We start from the raw sequence: 17,662 nt of genomic DNA, 5'->3' as shown, positions 1-17,662 counted from the left end.
TCTCTCTTCTAAGGCCTATTTTATAATTTTGCTGTTTTTCAATGTCAAGCCCATCTTTTGAAGAATTTTTATTGGATTTCCTGCTAGACTTCAACGAGGATTTTTCTTGCTTTGGCAGAAATATCAAGCAGAACCGGGGAAAAACTCAATCATCGTCTTGGAAAGTCGTGATGGGGTGGGGGTGGGGGCTGCCTTTGTCTGTTTGCACACAAACAGGTTTCTAGAAGGCTGGGGCAGCAATTGCCAGCTTCAGGGGGCCCTCTGATTTCTGATTCATGGGGTGAAAAGTGACAGGCAAGGCGGATGGATGTGGGAAGAGAGAGGAAGTTGGGAGAGGCTAAGAGAAAGAGGGGCATGAGTGTGCGAGAGAGGCTGGGGGTGGCAAGGGTTCTAGTCGGTTTCTGTGGCGTGAGGCCTGGCACCACCGTACATACCCACTCATGCCCGGTCACCAGAGCTGCTGGGATGCTGAGCAACAGGGAGCAGCACCCACACAGGGGGCAGCAGCACAGTCTGCACAACAGCAGGACCCCCTCGGAGCCGCCAACCCCCCCAAGAGTGGGCAGGAAGGCTCCGTCCCAGGGCCTCCGGTTACACCGGACGCCGCCGTGGTCTCCGCACCAGCTCCAGGCCACGTTCAGATCTCAGTTTTTCTTCACAGAGATTATTCCCCCAGGAATCAGGCTGCCAGTGAGTGACAGCTTCTGTTTGCTCGTTTTCCTCTCTCCTCAGAGTCAACTTTCAGAGGTATCAGGATGTTCCTCCTGACTCCTGGGCTTTCTTTTCCTTCCATTTCTTTCTGTCTCTTTTTAATTTTGTGCAGAGAGGCAGGGGGCATCTCTACAGCATATTATCCAGAGAAGAGAAGTGGTTCTTTGTGCAATAATGAAAGCGGGAGAGGGCGAGCCCTTCTATGCTCTCTTTTTATGCTTTGTTGTTACATTTTAACTTTTTGACTTTTACGTTGAGATGTTAAGTAACCAAACTTCTTCCTCCTGGCCACTGCACACCTCCCACTATTAGCTTTATAATTTACAGATTTTCATGTCGCATCCTTTTATTCCCACAACAGGGCAGGTATTGCCATTGCCGTTTCAGAGGGGAGCAAGGGAGACTCACACAGGCCATGTGACTTGCCCAAGTCTTGTAGGTAGTAAGTGGCCAAACCAAGGCATGAACCAAGCCGAGCACGTCTTTCTACTTCACCACAAAATGTGTATGCTGCATGGGGGTTCCCTGGCCCCCTTTAATAAGATGTCTCTCTGTGCTGGGCAGAGCTCCCCAGTGTAAATTCACTGCAACAGAATACATTGAGAGTCGAGATGTCATGGCAATTTTTACCATATCCACAAATTGGGGAACAATTTCTCTTCAGGCCAGACTACAAGACCAGGCTTCCAGGGCATCGAAGCCACTCCTCATTCCTCCCATTTCCAGTAGGAAAAAGGACAAAAAAAGATCAGGGAAACAAAAGTACTTATGGATCCTCTCACAGCTCAGCCCTGGGCTAGAATATTGCGGGAGTCAGTACCAGGAAAAGACGTTGTCCCTGCTTTTGAAGACTTTGCAGTCCAGATGAGGAGATAAGACAAACAGACATAGGATCCTAGAATGTTATAACTGCAAAGAGCCTTAGAGGTCATCCATCTAACCCCTCATTTACCAGTGAGGAGGTGGGACTGTTCAGAGAAACGGTGAATCAGTAGGAGCAAGATGAAACAGTCTAATTTCATGGTAAAGAGTGCAGTGGCGACTGGAAGCTGTCAGAGAGTGCAAAGTAGCCAGGGACACGTTCTAGGAGAAAATGAACTTGATCTCAACCTGGACGTGTGTGTAGAACTGGATGGATGGGCAGGAAGAGAAGGGCAACTAAAGGAAAAGGGAGAAGGGCAACTTAAGTCCAGTGTGTTCCCGGGACCATGAGGGGGGCCAGAGTTTGGAGATGGGGAGGAGGGGGAGAAATCAAGGCTGAAAACCTGGCTGGAGCCAGATCTAAAGTGATCCGGAGAACATGCACACAAAGCCAGTGAGAAGTCACATGAAGGTCAGCGCTTCAGCCCTTGCTGACCAGTGACCCTGGTCCTATAATTTTCTAAGCTCCATACCCACGCCTAACAACTCATCTAAATTTACCCCAAAGGGCTGGGGGCAGACAGAGATCCCAATTTTGAGTCTTGGGAGAGTAGCGACTGTCACAGGGTTCCCCTGCTACTCAGGTCATCCTGCTTCCCCATCAACCCTCCCCATTCCTTTAGTCACCTCCTCAGTGGTCCCTGGGAGTTCCCACAACCATGGCTGTGCACCAGGTCCCGGGCAAGGACTGCTATGAGCAGGCTGACAAAGCAAAGAATAAAGAAGCCAAGAAGAGGGAGACAATCTCAGGATAGTAAGAGTTCATATCTGAGGATGGAAAATTAGGGAGAAAGCCTCTCTACCCAAGACAGCAGAGAAACTCCAAGAAAACTGGCATCTGGAGCAGAATTTTCTCCAGCCCGTGGGGATCCCAAAGGCATGAAAGCTGGAAAGGGGACCTCCTCTGAGTCCTTGTTCTCCTGCTGCATCTCTGTGGCTTGAGCATCTCCATCAACCTTTGCTCCTTTTTACATTCCAACCTTGTGCCTCACTTTACCCATTTTAGCCTAAAAAACAAGAATTCCAGGCCCTTTCCTTCTTAGCAGAGACTGAGATGAGGACAAGTCAGAAGGTAAAGACCCAAAACACTTCAGGGGAAGGGCGTGGTTGCTATTGCAGCTCGTACAATAATGACCACAAGAATGTCATTGTTACTCTGCCTCCAAAAACAGGGCCTGTCTGCCCTCATGAACAGCCCTTTGTTCTTCCAACAGCTCCCAGCTGAAGGAGAAGCGGGCGTCCCACTGCAGGTTACATCAGCAGCCAGCCTCCCACCTTCCTCTCCTGAAGAAACACCCCTTCACTCCAAAGTCAAGGCCCCAGGGTCATAAAGTCCAAAAACCCTCCTCTTGACTGACTCCCCTCAGAGAAGAAGGCCAGCCCCATCTACCTCCTTTCCTACCCAAGGGCACCAAGAATGAAGCTGGCCCACCCTACCGGGGGGACTGCCTTTCCCCCAGAGGCCCTTCTCCACGCGCTCATCAGTTCTGCTCCATTCGGGAAATTCCAACTCCATAATCAAGCCCTAACCCCTTGATTATGAACAATCAGTTCCTTTAAGTTTTCCACAAGACACTCCATTCCCAAACATGATCCCACAGCCCCAAAACACACACCACACCCCAGGAACACGGCGTTCCAATCACTGTGTCCCTTGCCCCGGTCTGAGAGCCGGGATCCTTGCCTCCTCCACCTGTCCCGCTCCGGCCTGCTCCTCCACCCACCTCAAAGTTGTCACCAAGTCTTCCCGAGCTGCCTTCTTCCTTCTTTTCACTTACTTTCTCTCTTTGTTCCTTCCCCTGGCCCCCATCTTCGCCTCCCTCCTTCTCTGTTTGAGGTTAAGAAGCACGCTACAGTATTCCATAAATTACTTGGCAAGAGTGGATGACAAAAACAAAATGTAATTCAGATTAAAGTCACCCTCCAGCTGAAATGATAGTTTATTAAATAAACGGCGATGCTGCCAATCAACCTTGCTGGCAACTGGGCCCCTTCTATTAATCTTTCTTGGGGTGATTTAGGATCCACCTGGGCCCTCTGAGAAGATTCTCCCATCATTTCCTTCCCATCTCTCCAGATCAGGCTGCTGGGCTTGGCACAGTTGACAAATTCCCCAAGTAATCCCTCAAAAGATTGGAGAAATGCTCCAAACGCTCCATTAAATTTATTTTCCATGCTTTAAGAGACCCAAAACTATGTCCAATAAATAAGTGTTCCCTGTGATTTACTGAAATGCTCCTCTGATTTAAAGTTATAGGGGGAAAAATATGGAGCCCCTGGGATCCCAGGACCAGCCTTGCAAGTGAGACCAGATGTGAGATTTCTGCCCGGGGAGAGGGGTGGAGGGGGGAAAACAGCCCAACTGGTGGAGGCTTGAAAGTGACAATGTCTGAACCCCGGTTCTCGGCTTTAACATAAAAGGTCCCCAGGTGAGCATTCTTTCTCACAAAATTTATTGTGGTTGTAGTTAGAGGGGGAACCATCAAAAGAGTAATTCTGGCCCTTGTTTTGCAGAGCTCTTTTGATAAATATGATACTTAGAAATATGCCTCCCACTAGACAGAAAAGCCATCTAGTTAAAATGAAGTAATCTGTCAGTAAACTCGCCGGAATCAAAGCCAAAATGAAACCTGTAAAAGGAGAAGGGGAAAAACGCCACTTAGAAACGCTTGAGTCAAGGAGGGGAGAAGGTGGAGATTAAGAATTGTCCTTTATTCAGATATTTTTATCTGCAGAGTTAAAAGCGGAGATTTATTTTTAAAGGGGGCTATTTATGTTCCAATCTCCAACAGATGGGCCTGTGTTCCTGCCTCTCTCGTGCAGCCCGAGCTCAGCAAAAACAGCTTCTCTTGTGAGCTGAAACTTACCCAAATGAAGGAGGAATAAAAACTTTTGGAAGCAAATGTAACCTTTGGAGCTGCTTGGTAAATATTGGATCTGTTTACTACAGAGGCCCAGATGTGCCAAAACCAGGAAACAAACATGAAGGGGGGAAAACAGCCAACGTTAAGACTAAACTATACATGAAGATATGTTATATGAATATTGTATGTGTGTGCATGTGTGTGTGTGTGCGCGCGCATGTGTGCATGCTGATTCCCGAAGGACTGGAAAGCTTAGGCTAAGAAATGTCCCAGTGGAGAAGTGACATCATCAATGGTTTGTCCCAAATAGTCGTGTCTATAGAATCCACTCCTCCAAGAGTGCCCCTCTGCCTAATAAATTACCTGTTTGCAAATGCCTTTTTCATGGTTAGTGATGAAAAATACTTGGGCTGATTCCCCTGGTGAAATGACCCACACAGTGCTTCTTACTCTTCTTGAGTCCGTAACTGCACCAAAAGAAACTCAACTTCATGACTCCATCAGCCCTTGGGCGGGCTGCCTTGGAAACACAGGATTCCCGAGCCTTCCAGAGTGGCCAGGCCCACACAGGAAAAGCTCCCCTCTTCACTGAGGAGCAGGCACTGGGCTGGGCAGCTTCACCAGGGCCTCATCCCAGGAAAAGCCTCCTTTTATTGTGTCTGCCTCCCGGGACTTCCCCATTCCTGTCCCCAGAACAATACCCGAGGCAGCCAGCCTAGAAAACAGGAAGTCCCCACCACTCCCATGCCAGGATGGGAGGTGGGAAGACCTACCTGCCCTTCATCCTGCGTTCCACATTTACCCCAACCGGGGGACGCAATGATTAAGACCCGAAGTGTATATATAGCTTTGGACAAATTACAATATTCAGATTCTTCCTCTAGCATCTGTACTACAGTGAAATGAGCCTAAAATGAACATGGGAAAGGAGAGGAGAGAGAAGTGTCATGGAAGAAATCTTAGACATCAAATGACCCCAGATCTGATCCTGGCCATGACCATCGGGCATCTCTGACCTGAGACCAGTGGCTTTGCCTCCCGGACCTCCATTTGTTTATTTCTACGCTGAAGGGTTGAACCAAATGACCTTCTGTTCTCAGACCCCCAGAGGTAGCTCCCTCTCTCACGGCCCAGAAGGCTCCCTCTCTCCACAGCACCCATACTGGTCTGGACAGAGCTGGAGGGTGTGGAGTTTGAGCAGCACCTGTGTTTACACTGTACAATCTGCAGTTTACTGTAATAAAATCATTTAATACAGTCATAATTTTTTGGCAAGGGGTTGTGTTTATGGTGAGCAAGACAGAGAAGGAATGATTGACTATGACTGATTAAAACGATAAATCAAAAACAAAGGAGGGAGGACACGAACAGCACAAAGCCACAGGCAAATCCAATTTAAGTCTCAGGTTTTGTGCCTTTGTGGGAACAATTCCGTCTGATGATGAGCCAGCCCTGGAGGTGGGGGCCTGGGGCTTGGGAGGGTGAGATGGAGGCACAGACTCCAACAGCTCATCTCAACAGGGTTTATCCTCTTAGGGTAGACAAATAAGGAAATGGTTTTACAAGAACTAGTTTTACAAGAACTAGTTTCTTTGGGCCTCCATCTTCAAAAAGGATTTGGAGGGAGGGCTTGGGAATGAAGGAGTGTGTGTGCATGCACGTGTGGGTATACATGTGCATCTGGGTAGAATAATTTCAGCAAGACCTAGAAGGACTTTCCAGTATCAAAACTACCCCTAAAATATAATATTTGAAACTCTACCACTAGCAAAGGATTACTCAAGATTGCAAATATTTCTGACCTTCCAATCGTCATCCTTCCACAACTGAGTGCCTGCTCCATGCTAGGCTCTGTGCCACAGCAAAAAGTTTACAAGGATTGTTCATTCAGCAAATGCTGACCAAGTGCCTACTCTGATCCAAGCTCTGTCCTAGGCCCTGGGGGCAGAGCAGCAAAAAAGAATGCCTGACCCCATGGAGCTTCTATTCTTATGGCATTTACATCCTCATGAGTAAATACCATGTTGGCCCCCAGAAAAGAAGACTCACAGGCAAACGGTTCTTTCCACTACAGGGTGATAGAGGCTGTAATGTAAATATGCACAGAGGGTCAGGAACAGGGAGAGTGACTTCTAAGCTGGATCTTAAAGAATAAGAAGAGCTATCCTTTCACAGCCAAAGATAATGATGCTCCAGGCAGGGGTGACTGCATTGGCAAAGACAGAGTTGGGGAAGGGTCTGCTGAAGTTGGGAAGGGGGAGAATTGAGACTCCTAGAAAGGGCTGAGTATTAAGCTGATAGTCTGGTTATCAGCTAATGCCTTAGATAGTCATTAACTTCTTGCTGGGAGCAAATCTTCAAAGACCAATCAGAGGTCAAGGCCTGGAAGGGGTAAGAGTCACAGAATTGGGAGGCTGTAGAGGAGTGCATTAGATGAAGTCAAGACAAACCTCGCTTATTTCCCAACTTTGCTTAGGATGGTGTGGTAGAGATGACTACTGACCCCTAAATGTTCATGCCCCCCTTGACATAGTGTGGTGTTGTTTCTGGGGAGTGGCTGCTCAGGGTAGAGTTTTCAACTCCCACACCTACCCATCATCCGTCCATCTACAGCCGTTCATGTGACTACTCTCAGCAGTGGAACGTGAACAAAAGGGCTGTGTCATGTCCAGGCCCCATGTGGTTAAGTATCCCGTGTGCTCCCTGGACAGAGACCCCTCCAAGGAGACCATGGAGGTCAGGTGGTGAAGATGGTGCCAACCATCTTCAAGGGCTCAGAGGAGCCAACCAACCCCATCAGATTTTTCATTAGTGAGAAATACTCTGTTTTTGTGTTAAGCCACCAAGATTTTGGCATTGTATGTTATAGCAGTTAGTCTATCCTAACACAGGTAGCACTGTTCCAGGTAAAAAGTCAGTTTATAAACATCCCTATCACAGACTAGGCTCCCCAGGATACAGCCTGAGACAGAGGACTGTGTGTGCGGTTGATTAAGGTGTGTTCTTGAGATCAACACCTGTGATGGAGAGAAGGCAGCAGGATGGGGCAGAGGGAGGAGTTGAGCAGTGATACAGTTACAGTGATACAGTGATACAGGAACTCTGAAGCTGGGATGGCCTTCAGCAATGTCCTGCACTGAAGTAAGGAGTCCAGGACTTTGTACCCCTGCATCCACCAGACATTGGATGCAAGCTCCCCCTGAGGAGGGGCCATAACCTGGAGTGAAGCAGAATACTTCTGCAGAGGGCAATCTCTGGAGAGTGAGACACACTATGAGCCATCAACAGTGAACAAACCAGCAGCTGGAGGCAGAGAGTTCCTCAGCCAGAATGGGTACCATAGTATCCACTACAGTCCACCCATTATGCCCTAGGATTCACTTGCATAGTGTAGGTTCATGCCATCCAGGAACAGCTCCTCCGGGATTCTGGTTGGTCTCCTTTCCGAGGGAAATCAAACTAGAGCCCCAAGACTAGAACTAGTCTCAGGGCTGCGACTGATATGTATCATGGCCCTCCTTACCACCCATTCATATAGTCCCTCACCCTCCATTAGCACTTCTACCAGTTCAGGTGGCTTATTGGTGGGGTGACTCAGACCCTCATCTTTGAGGAGTCCAAGACACTGGTCACCATGCCCTTCTCAGGATATGGCTGCTATACTTGTCCATTTACCATCAAAATCGAACAGGGAAATACCAAGAGAACCTCCGGTGTCATGTCCTTCCCTGCCCCCACTGTGTAGCAGCAGCCTTGACTCTGCTGATGACTAAGGTCAACTACACCTGACAGGGTGACAATTCCCGTCCTGGCCTTCTTGTCTCTTGGCATAAGGAGTCAGAAGTGACCAGGCAGTAGCCGCAGGTGGAGCTTAATGGGACTTTTGCTTTGTTTTCCAGAAGCACTCCCTCTCTAAGAATCAATACCTCTAGCTCCAGAAAGCCTTGAGTTGTGAGGATTGGAAGTCGAAATTCCCCAAATGGGTCACAAGGAGTGACGGTGAGCAAGGTCCCTTCTATTTTCACACTTCGGTTCCTGGCCCAATATATTCTGCCCGTTGGAGATGTGCACTACATAATGGTCATTAACTTAGAGTGCAGACTGCATCCCAGAAGAGGTACCTTATCCCCACAGGGTATCAGCTCCACTGGCACCTCAGCTCTGCCATCCAAAGCTACGCCTCCATCTCTTTATCGGGCCAGCAATTTCTGCGTTGTATGAAATAAGACCAATTGATATTATGGTCACATGCCAACTGCCACGCCTCCATTACTGTAAAGTGAGTCCCTTGGCCCAATGCCATATTATACGGGGTACCATCTTGGTGACTCAGACTCTGCAAGCCTTCAGATAGTGATATTAGGTGAGATCTCATGGGCAAAAGAGTGAAACTGATTACTAGAATATGTCAATGCCAGCAAGGATGAATCACTGCCCCTTTCAGGACAGAAGAAGTCCAATATAATCAACTTGCCACCAAGTATCTGGTTGGTCTCCTGCAGGGACAGAGGCTCAATGTTGGAATCCTTTGCTATCAGTATGGACCTTCAGGAACAGCAGTAGCTAGATTAGCCTTGGTGAGTGGCACCCCATGCTGGTGGGCCATGCATAGCCTCCATCTTTGCCACCAAGGCTTCTCAATTTATGCCCTCATTGTGCTTGTGCTAGCAAGGGGAGTGAGGTCCAGGGAGGAGCTGATAAGAAAGGATCAACTGACTGAGTGATTCTGTCAACCTGGGTAAGTGCTTCTCCCATGGTGGACACCCCCTAATGGGCTTTAACACGTGGTACAAAGATCATGCTTCGTGTCCACTCCCACAGGTCTATCCGCACATCTCTTCCGCAGGACTGCTTGACCGTCATCTTCTAATATTTCTCCTTCCAGGTGTGTGGCCAACCAGCCAAGCCATTCACTGCTGCCCCAACGTCATAGATATTCTTACCTCAGGCCACTCCTCTTTCCCCACAGAGTGAATCACCAGGTGTCCTGCCCAGAGGTCCGCCCATTCGCAGGATTACTCCTGGCTGCTGTCTCTCAGGCTTTCTCCTGAGTGGCACTGCAGTTCAGCTGCCATCTGGGTTTGGCTTTCACACACCTACTAAGTTAACCCATCCATGAGCCAAGCTCAGCTTTTTCCTCCTCTGTCCACCGGTCATAAGAGAACCTTCTGGCCCCATGCAGCCACAGGTGTGAGCAGAGGGAAGGTCACCAGAGCAACAATAGCAGATGACATGGGAGTCTGAGCCACCTGCTCAAGCAGCTTATTTTTATACCCTGGCACTGCCTGTGCCCACACCCAGATGTCCCACTCCCATCTTATTTTGGATTGCTGTTGGCCTCTCTGACCTCTGCCTTGGTGGGTCTGACAGAACCAACCTCCTGATGGCCAGGCTTTGTCTGTCCCAGGGCCCAGTGGCATGCCAAAAGCTATTTTTTAAGTGGTGAACATAGCATGGTCTTGGTCCAGAACCCTATGGGTCTACATTGTGACTATCCTATAAGAAGAATGACAACTTTTCCCTTCATAAATACCTCTAACATCATGAAGACCATCAGGTCATACGGCCCAGGAAGCAGGGATTCTTGCACCATGGACCTTCTGCAGACCCATTTCAGGCTATGGGCTCCACTGAGCTGAAAGCCTTCCAGGTCACTAGGTAAATGGATTAAAGCTGTATTCCCAAGCATGAAACATACTATCACAAGAACCCAAAGAGGCTCACCAGGTAGAAGATGAGAGAGATGTAATAATTTGTCCTTTACTTTGAAAGGAATATCCCAACATGCCCCAGACCACTGGACTCCTAAAAACTTCTCAGATATGGCAGCCTCCTGAATATTTGTAGGGTTTATCTCCCACTGTCTATAGTGTACGTCTTACCAATGCCCCCAATATTCTTGCCATTTCTTGTTAATCTCTAGTATGATCATCAAAATGTCATCAATCTAGTGGACCAGAATATCATAGTGGAGTGTGATAGAATGTGTCATAGTGGAATGTCCAGATGGTCCAGGTCCCTTCAGACTTTATTATGATAGAAGGCAGAAGAGTTAATGTAGCCCTGGGCCAAGACATAAATGTGTACTGTTGCCCATCTCATGTGAATGTGAACTGCTTTGATCTTTTCATAGGTAAGGAAAAAAATGCATTCCCCAGATCAATGGCCACATACCATGTACAGGAGGCCATACTAATCTGTCTAGCAGAGATGCTACACCTAGCAAAACAATTGCAATTGGGGTTCCCTTTTGGTTGACTTTGTGGTAGTCCACTGTCATCCTCCAGGGCCCATCTGGTTTTTGCAGAGGCCAAATTGGTGGGTTAAATGAGGATATGATGGAGATAACTACCAGGCATCCGTAGGTCTTTGAGAATAGCACAAATTTATGACATTTCCCTTCCTCCAAGATGCAATATTGGTTTTTATTTACTATTTTGGCCAACAAGTAGGGGAAGATTCAGAGGCCACTTGGCCATTCCTATTCCAATAGCTCTTACCTAACATGCTAAGGAGCCAATATTCCAATTATACCTTCAGGGACCAGAGAAATGACCAGCGGGTAAAGACCCAATGGACCCACTGTTAGTCACACTTAGCCAGAGGGACCATATTGATGCTTCGGTATTCTGGGTGTCAATATCAACACAGATTCTGTGTCCAAAAGTCCTTGACAAATCTGGATATTCCTTTTTCCCCAGGGAATGGCCATATGTACCTTTGGGGAAGAACTGAAGAAATTATTGCCATTTTATATTTGCTGTGGCATTACAGGGTCCTTTCTTCTGAAGACCTGACCTCCCCTTCAATTAATGGGTCCCACTTTCTCCAAGCTTGCAAGAGTCATCCTAGCAGCGTGCTAGCACTATCTTCCAGGGTCCCTGTCATGTGATGAAACCCTGAATAAGAGGAGAGTGCTCCTATAGCAAAAAAAAAAAAAAAAAAAAAACCAACCCTCTCATTCCCTTATATTTTGCCACTCTTGATCCAGCCCCTTCAGAATGCAATTCCGTACACAGTCTCCCAGCTCCTAAAAGCACGTGTTGGCTAAGTCAACAGCTCCTTTGGGGTATACGCTCTTTCTTCCCTTAGCCAGCCCAGCCCTTCTCTGACCAGATTATGTCATGACTTATCCCCGGTTATCAGGCTGGTGGCCAGGAAGGGAGGAACGGCTGACTCCTAAGGGGACACACATTCATTCTCTTGCAAGGCAGAGGCCTCCGCACTGTTGTCAAGCGAGGGGGAAGCGTTAGCCTCTGACAGGAAGGAATGGGTTGCTTCTGCAGGCCCAGAGGGGTCGGGGGAATCTGAGGATTCAATATTTTTAGTGAATCAACCCAGATGTCCCTATCCCCGACCCTGAGGCTCTGATTTCGGCATGACAGACTTGCTGGGGTTAAGAATTCAGCCTTCTCTGAAGCTCTGCTGCCCTTATCACAAAGTCCTAGGCCTAAGCCTCACCTTTTCCTCTCCTCCAGCTTCAAGTAATAAGATTCTCTTTTTATGCTTCCAAGGAGGTCCTTGGTGTTAAGTCGGTGATTAATTACCCTCAGCCTTTCATTGTCTTTCTCCAGCGCATCAATACAGCTACGTTTCCTTAGTCCTTGTAATTACTCCTGCCCCAAACCTCTCCAACACCTGAGATATTACACCTGCCGGTACCCTTCCTTCACCAGTGTCCCATCTCAGCTCACCCCAGTGAAAGATTTAACGGCTGAGCTGCTACAGCACGCCAGGTTCGATTAGCATTTCGCCCACCAGCAGAGACAGGGTTCTCGTTGCCAGTCGGCTGGCGGATGACCCAGCTCCAAGATCTCACTTTGACATGTGCTTCCTAGCACCTCTTCCCATACCAGTGTTGTGGGTCCCTCTCCTCCAGAAACAGACTTGGAGATGGAGATTTGCCTGCAGGTGGTGCATTGGGAAGTGTCCTTGAGAGGGTGTGAAGGAAGCAGGATTGGGCAGAAGGTGAAGTTCAGCTGCAATGCAGCTACAACAGAGGCCTTAGCCAATCGCACAGAGAGCTCTGGAGCTGGGATGCCTCCAGAGGGGTCCCAAACTGAGACAAGAGGACCAGCTCTATATATACCACATTGCCCAGTCATTGGACGTGGGCTGCCACTGAAGAGGGGACACAGCCTTGGGTGAGGCAGCTCCCTTCAGCTGAGGGCATTGCCTGGAGAGGGACAAAGTGAAGTGCCCTCAGCAACAACACTTCCAGCAGCTGGGGAATTAGTGCCTTTGTGCCCAAGGGGGATCTGGGCAGCTCACAATAACATTTCACTGCAACTGTCATACTCACAAAATTATGAAAGTTTATGAAACCTCAGTATGAAACTTTTAGGCTGCATCCCCAAGCAACACAGTAGAACGCTTGAGCAAGGAGAGGTCTGTTCACAGACTATCTTGACTCCTGCAGGCCATCGCCCTCGGAGATATCATGGTCACAGGCAAGGGGGCAGGAGGTGCAGAGGGGTATGTTTCACTTCCGTCTCTCCAGGCCAAGCACATTTGTCCATGGAAATGATGCTGTCTCACTGGTTCTCAACCTCAGATCGTCACCCAAACCGGAGTGGCCAAATACTTACAAAAATTTGCAAAGCGATATTAGACTATACCCATTTGCGCAGCTGCCTATCCAGACATGAAGCAAGGCAGGAAATAAGGCAAATTGCTGCAGAGAAGAGTTATTGAATGATCAAGCCACACTCACAGCAACACACACACACACACCCCACCCTTGCTGAGCTCAAACTCAACCTGCCATCTCCCGGAAATAGAAAGAGAAGGAATTACATTTGTTAAATATCTTTTCTGTAACACCACCATACTAGCCCTTTAAATACACTATTTCAGTTAAACCTCACAACACTCAATAAAGAAGGCATCACCTTTTAGAGGCAAAGAAAACTAAGGCTCAGAGTGGTTAATGACTTGTCCAAGGTAACACAGCCAGTGAGGGGAAGAGCCTACATCTGAGTGCAGCTCTGTCGTACTCTGAAGCCCACACGCTGCCTTCAAGCAAATTCCCCCAAAGATGTACATTCCGCAGAGATAATGACCACCGCCTCCCTCTCCTCCCTGCTTCTGGGCTGCTGGACGGTTGCTGGGAGCCGTCTGTGAGGTACTGCTGTCCACAGCAGCTAAGATGCTACGTTTTGTTCCTTTTTTGCTTTAAAGGTGAAATTCCCTATTTGTTATTCGCTTACATTTGTAGTACAAAAAAAAAAGAAGAAGAAAAAGGCTGAGAGTCCCACAAAAGCCCACAGTAACCCATCCAGTAACTGAAGCATAGCGCCTTATGTTTTCTGATATTACACGCTAGGCCACTCAAGTACGCAGAACTTGAAGTGCCCTCCCTCTGTAATCTAGAATAGTTCTCCAGAGAGCAGAGGAGTTGATTTCTTTGAGAAACATAACTTTCTACTAAGCTTTCCACAATTTCCACACACGCTTTCCTCCATCCTTAAAGAGGAGTGATAAACCATAGAGCATTAATTAGTGTTTATTTTACAATAATGACTCCCACGTTCCTGAGCTAAATGATTCAGGCTGTTTTGCTTTCAGAGTTCCTGTGTCAGCTTTTTATCGTTTTTCTGTCTCCTCCCTTGAAGTCGGTCACCTCTCACTGCCGTCTGTGATCTGTCTCTATCAGCCTTTACTTTGCTGTTTCTAAATAGAGTGGGCTTGGAAACAAAATAACCAGGCTTGCTGGAATTGGCTAAATGATACTAACTAGATTCTAAGCGAGGGTCTGAGGGGCTCTTCCTTGAGAAATCTGTGAAACTTCAGTGCATTTATTCTATTCATTCAACTATAATTTATCAAGCACTTGCTATGAGCCACTATGTGCTGGGGAGTTGGCAGGAAACAAAATAAATAAAAACTCCTTCCTTCACAGCGTTTACATTCTATCGGGACCAAAGAAAACTGGCGGCATCCCTTCTAAATAGGCAAAGGTCACTTGTGCTCACAGGCCAGTCCTTCCCATCCTTCATGTGGGTGGGACTGACGGACGGCCGAGTCCTCACACGTGACGTCTGCCTGCCCCACCGGCGGGAAGCCCACAAGGTCTGCAACACCGGGATAGCACAAAGCTAACAGAGGACTGTTCGCTCTGTAATTCCAACACATTGTGGGGTAAATGGGCTTTTGTGGGCTGGTCTGGGAACCCAGCCACCATGTGTACCTCTGATCTATAGGAAAATATATTCCAAGTTCCAGACAACTGACTTTCAGATGAACTTTTGGAACAGGACTCATTTGTAAGTTTAGGACTGCCTGTACTTCTCTATAAATGGTCCAAATAACCAGGGCATATTGACCCAACGGTTAGAAATTAAGAATATCTGGATACTACCCAGCACCCCCATTAACCAGCATGGACGCCTCCGGCAAGTCACTGAATCTCTCTGAACTTCAGACCCTTATAGAATGGATTTCATGAAGATTTTGTTAAATAGGGCTTCTGCTGCTAAAAAAAAAGAGTTTGAAAAGCACTATTTAAAAGAATCAATAAATATTTCTCCTGTGAATGAACAAATAAGAGAATGAAATGAGCGAATGAGAAAACTTCACCCACATTCCTAATACTCCTTGAGTGGTGTCCAAAATTGAAGAACATTTCATTGAGAGTCATTTTCTCTTTTGCTCCTTTCCACAGAAGCTTCTGACCCAAAGTCCAAACATTTGTGAATGAAATAGAATGATTGCCCTCACTCCTGGGATCCCAACTGAGAATCTGGGCTTCAGCCGGACCCACAAGAGAGCTGTTTATGCAAGTCAATCGGATGAGTTAGTAGGGTGGGACTGGTCAGAACTCGCCAAGCAGCCTGCACTTGTTTGGTAAAAGAGAAAGAAAATGTGGTACTTGAGGAGAAAATCGAACCAAGAACTAGCTTCACAAATAACCATTCACCGGCTCCCCAGGGCTGGGACCAGCTTCATCCTAGACCGGCCTTCCCCCCACGGCCAGGCAGCACGGGCCTGGTGCGGGGCCAGCCTTGTTGGGAGGTAGCTGGCCTGGTATTTCTAGGCCAGGCTGCTGTCACATGCTGCCCGGGATGGTCTTTCTCCCACCCCCCTCCTCTTCAGGCCCCTCACCCCTCACCCCTACCCGCTCTCCTCCCAAGAAAGATGGCTTCAGAGAAAGGCAGGCACACCAGAGTCTCTCTTTGTGTAGACAGCATCGATGGGAATCTCAGGGAAGAAAGTCCAGGAGACCTGGAAGCTGTCACCACGTGCACAAGTAGGGACGATTTATGTCCAGGACCAGGATGTGGACGCACCAGTGAATTATCCTTTTGTGCCAAGGTAAATTGGACGGGCGGAAAATGTGTGTCAAGGAAGGAGAGCCTGGGCTTGGCTGTAATCCTCACGGCACCTGGGGACGACGTCCTCCCTTACATTCTGGTAACTGCAAAACTATCGAGAGCCAATGATTCTCCTAGGGCCTCTTGCACAGGCATGACTAACATGTGTTGAGTACTTTTTAAGCCCAGCATCTTACAATAACTCATTGAACCCTCCAAAACCCTACGAGGTGAGTACTCTGACTCTCCCCACTTCAGAGATGAGTAAACTGGAGCACGAAGTGGTTAAGTAACGTGTCCAAGGTCACACAGCAAGGAAGCGGCTAAGCAGAGACGTGAGCCTGAACAATCGGACTCCAGAGCCTGCACTCTTCCCAGGCAAACCACAGCGTACAGTAGCCACAGAAAGGACAGGAAACGTTGAAGTGAGGGATGGTGACACACCCCACTTCTCCCTAAGGAAAGACGCTTCCAAGCTCCCCAACGTGACACCTGCCAGCTTTCAAGAACACGGTCGGCAAAGGCATTTATAAAATAAGAAACATGCCCTGTTTGGTCACACAGCAAGCATGAGAAACTCAGTACCTTTTATAGGTTCTCAGCAGCCTTTAAGAAAGGACTAGAAACAAAGAAACCCAAGTGCTCTGGGTGCTTTTAGTTTTTAAACTTTTCAAGGGTAACCGCTGTAAAAAGTGGTGTATTTCCTGCCTTCTTTTTCTACGTGTCTATAAATATACCCAGAGATTCATAGAGATATATTTGGATAATCTACCTGACTAACCTAACATTATCTCATGACCATCTTCCTTCTCTCTAAGAGGCAATGAGGTACAGTGTTTGAGTCACAAGCTGGACCATCAGACAGCGCAGGGTCACATCTCAGCTCTGTGACCTATCCATTCTCTGGACTTTAGCCCTTTGATTGGAATAATGGCATAAAAACTTCCTTGAAAACTGATAAATAAGGGGAAAAGTCAAACACACTGGCTTTCCTGTGTGAACTCTATGTCAAGCTAACCAAACAGTTGATGAGGGAAAGAAGAATTCCAACTATCAAGTGCAGAAGGAAGGAAAAAAGTAAAAATAAAAAAGCCACCATTGGGCAATCCTCATTCCAATATGTCCTAATTACAGGTTCCCAGGAGCCCTCACCAGCCCCGGAATTCCACCAATAGTCTGGTCAAGACAAGCTAGGCGTTTTCTATGATGCTTCTCAAAATTCCTTCACTGCTTGATTCTACCTATTTATTACAGCAACACCCCACTTGCAAGCACGAAAATCTGTATTCATTTTCTATGGCAGTGTAACAAGTTACGGCCAACTTAGCACTTTACAGCAACACCCATTTCTTATCTCACAGTGCTGTGCGTCAGACATCCAGGAGGGTGTGGCTGCGTCCTCTGCTCTGGGTCTCAGAGGTCTGAAATCGAGGTGTCAGCTAGCTGCATTCTCATCTGGAGTTGGGCATCATCTTCCAAACTCATTCCTGCTGTCGGCAGAACTTAGATCTCTAGATGTAGGACTAAAGCCTCTGTTTCTCTCTTGGTCATTGGCCAGGGACTGCTCTCCACTCCTAGAGGCCTTGAACTCTCAGGTCTTGTTCCCAAGGCCGCCTCTATCTCAGCAATGGAGTACTCCCCACATCAGATCCCTCTCATCCTTCGATCGCTTTGTGTCCTTTTCTGCCACCAGCTGGAGGAAATTCTTGGCTTGTAAAGGGCTGACATGACTGAGTGAGGACCGTGTGGATAATCTCCCAATTTTAAGGTCATCTGATTAGTAACCTTAATTACATCTGCAAGAGCTCTTTTGCCAAGTGCTGTAACATAGTCACAACAGTAACACCAGGGCAT

The 17,662-nt window shown here is 47.7% G+C and overlaps 1 long non-coding RNA gene across 1 annotated transcript in view; it reads right to left on the bottom strand.

Annotated features, from left to right (window-relative positions):
* The window catches only part of LOC102147751 (uncharacterized), a 52,869-nt gene that overhangs the window by 9,816 nt on the left and 25,391 nt on the right, over window positions 1-17,662 (bottom strand). The gene's annotated exons all lie outside the window — the stretch shown is intronic.

This window comes from Equus caballus, chromosome 27 (genome assembly GCF_041296265.1).
Source record: "Equus caballus isolate H_3958 breed thoroughbred chromosome 27, TB-T2T, whole genome shotgun sequence".
NCBI lineage: Eukaryota > Metazoa > Chordata > Mammalia > Perissodactyla > Equidae > Equus > Equus caballus.
The sequence above is the reverse complement of the archived record's forward strand: the minus strand, read 5'-3'. Positions and strand labels throughout refer to the sequence as shown.